Source organism: Gracilinanus agilis, chromosome 3, assembly GCF_016433145.1.
Source record: "Gracilinanus agilis isolate LMUSP501 chromosome 3, AgileGrace, whole genome shotgun sequence".
Lineage (NCBI taxonomy): Eukaryota > Metazoa > Chordata > Mammalia > Didelphimorphia > Didelphidae > Gracilinanus > Gracilinanus agilis.
This window is the reverse complement of record NC_058132.1, coordinates 69401968-69405208: the sequence shown is the minus strand read 5'-3', so window position 1 is coordinate 69405208 and position 3241 is coordinate 69401968.

The window sequence follows — 3241 nt, the reverse complement described above, 5'->3', positions numbered from 1 at the left end:
CTCTAGGTCAGTGATAGTGAAACTTTTAGAGACTGAGTGCCCCAAATGCAACTCTCATGCTCATGTGAGCTGCCCCCTTACCCCAGATGGGGGAGGAAGGAAGTGTTCCCATTGCACTGCTGGCAGAGGGGTGGGTGATGTGAAAAATGTTGTCAAGTGTGGTAGAGTGAGGGAGGAGAGCAGCACCCCTATGGCACATGTGCCATAGGTTCATCACCAAGGCTTTAGGGAGACAACAAGGACAGGAACTATTATCAGATGGATTCCACCTCTGGAAAACCTATAAGAATCACCCAGTCCTGATCATCTGGCCTGGCAGCTTGTCTCTGATTTTAGTGGGTGGGGGAATATTACTGTTGATTAGAAGAAATCTTGTATTTGCTTTGAAGTTATCCCAGAAACCTATAATATAGAGATCTCTTAGCCTGCAATGTCTTGGATGCCATCCCTTAGCCTCATTTATGAGGGGGTGTGTCTTTCTCTGAAGCTTCTTTTTCAGGTCTGGGTCCAAGGAGCCATGCTGTGTCTGTGTGGTCCTTGGAGAATGAGGATACCACAGTAGGGGTAATGTTTATTTGTGGGCAATAGGAGGGAACCATGGTATTGGCCAGAGTATGAGAGGAAGTCAGGACTGATGAAAGCTGGCTCTAGCCTGGGTCTAGTCCATTTTTCTTTGAAATAATCAGTGTAAGACACCCTAGATTTTTTTTTTTTGTTGTTGTTGTTACATTCCCCCTCCTCTAATACCCTACTACTATCCTTAAAGAGAATTCTTAGTTCCTGGGTCAACCCCAAGGTCCTTTTGATCATCAGGGTGTCTTCTTGCCTATAGGTCCAGGTGGGAGATGAATCTCAAAATTACATTGTATAGCAACTGAGCTCTGACAAACTGTTAATTTTCTGGAAACCTGAATCTTGTGGAAATAGGGACGAGGAACAGCACGGGGCCTGACAAGGGGATTTCAGTCCCTTAATACACTACCCATCTAGTATAGAAGCAAACTTGAAATGAGACCCTAAGTGCATTCCCCCCTCCCACCCCCAATAGTGGACATACTGTTCCAGTTTTCGAGTCCAAGGGGTGAAAGCGTTCATATTTTGAATTCACAGATGTTTATTTACTTTTTGTAACATATAGGCTTCATTTCTAAGTTGGTCTGTTCCTCCTCTACTACCCTTCCTCCCTTCTTGGATTGGGGAATTCGGGGGCTGTTTTTCTGCCTTCTAGTACCCACCTCTGTTCCTAAAAATTTACCTATACCATATTTATCTTTCTATACTAATTAGCAGAAAAATGACACAGAGAAACATTATATATTCCTTCTCAAGAACTGCCATAGAGCCTCCATTTATGGGTAGAGTTGAATGCTCCATTTCACGGGCGGCAATCCTGCCATGTCCGCCAATAGATCTTTGTCTGTTGACTGCCCACGGCATAAAATAAATCTCCTTTAATACCTGCGTTGGAGGAGGGAAAGGGCAGAAATCACTCAGATTGGCTCACATTAATTCTGCTTGTCCTCTTTCAGGATTTCCTTGGGGAAAACACTAACGGTTTTTGAACAATCTCCATTGCTAACCCCAATTTGAACTTCTCTGGTGCAGCCATGGACCATCCTGGGTCCTGCGGTAGACACCCAGATTAGAGAATAATTGAGGAATAGAAGGGAGTTGGGGACCCTGTCTCCTTCAGAAGCACTTTGTCAAAGTGAATACCATTTATCAGTGGGAGCAAGATAAAGCATGTACTTATCTTGATTTAGATTGCAGAGTTGGAAGGTCCATTAAAGATTACCAAATTATCTTGCATTTACTTATCTGTTTGTAGTATTCCCTCCTGGCTCCCTCTCCTAACTCCTACTACTGCTGATGCAGTTTGGGTCTCCAGAGGGCAGTGACTAATGATCCTTTCAGGGTTTTAGGATTAATTACTTAGATTGGGGGGTTTCTAGTACTGTGCCTCCTGAGCCCCCATTTCTGATTTTCAATATCTGGCCGGAGTCTAAGAGGAAGTCTGAATTGATGAAAGCTAGTTCTAGACTGGGTCTGGTCCATTTTTCTTTGAAATAATTAGTGTAAGACACCCTAGCTCAGTGATGGTGAACCTTTTAGAGGGACAGATGATATGAGAAATGTCATGAGGTACACAGGGAGAGAGGGAGAGGAGCAGCCCAACCCCACATCCCTCTGGCTTTTTAGTGACAAACTCTGGTGAACTCTATGCTGAGGCGATGGCGTGTGTGCCCACAGAGAGGGCTCTGAGTGCCCCCTCTGGCACATGTACCATAGGTTCACCATCATGGCTCTGGCCTTAGATTTTCAACTCCCAATATCAATTGATTAGTAGAATTCTATTAACTTTTAAAAAAGATATTTACTGAGAAGGTATGGCAAGAAAAATTGCTACAAACCAATCCTATACCAGAAGTTACATTATACTTTTGCTGTGCCAGCACCCTTACCCCTTTCCTGCCTCCTATCCCCAAAGTCCTTTTCGTTCAAACATAAAGTAGAGGGGTGGTCAGGTCTATGTGTAGAGACTGTGTGGAAACAAGGAATACCTCTAAACTCTTGGCCCACAGAATCTTCTTTGCTTTGTATAATTCCCTAATGCAGTACCTACACTTTGGTATAATTCTCTGCTGTGATCTGGGGAATAAATGCCTTTCTAAAATTATACAATATTTGGCTTCCATTTCCATTTGCAGATGCTTCCTCTGTTGTCTATCAATCGGAAAAAAACCCAAAAAACATTTATTAAGTCCTTACTATGTGCCAGGCATTGTGCTAAGTGCTGGGAATGCAAAATATACAAAAGATAGTGCCTGCCCTCAAGGAGTTTACAATTTAATGGGATAGACAACATGCAAACTAATATGTACAAACAAACTATAAACAGGATAAATGGGAAATAACTAAAAGAAGGAAGTCACTGTTGGGAATGGCTTTTTGTAGAAAATGGGGTTTTAATTGGGACTTAAAGGAAGCCAGAGAAATAGGTAGGTGGAGATAAGGAGGGAGAGTACTCCAGGTATGGGGGACAGCCAGAGAAAATACCTAGAGCTAAAAAATGGGGTGTTTTGTTCCAGAAGCAGAATGGATATGGTGGAGGGTGGAGGAAAATGGGAAAAAGAGAGTGAGGAGGCAAAGATGACTCTTAGATTGAGAACCTAAGGAACTGAGAGGATGTACATGGAGGGCTGAGGGGAGGATTTGGGGGAAAGATAACGAGTTCTGTTTT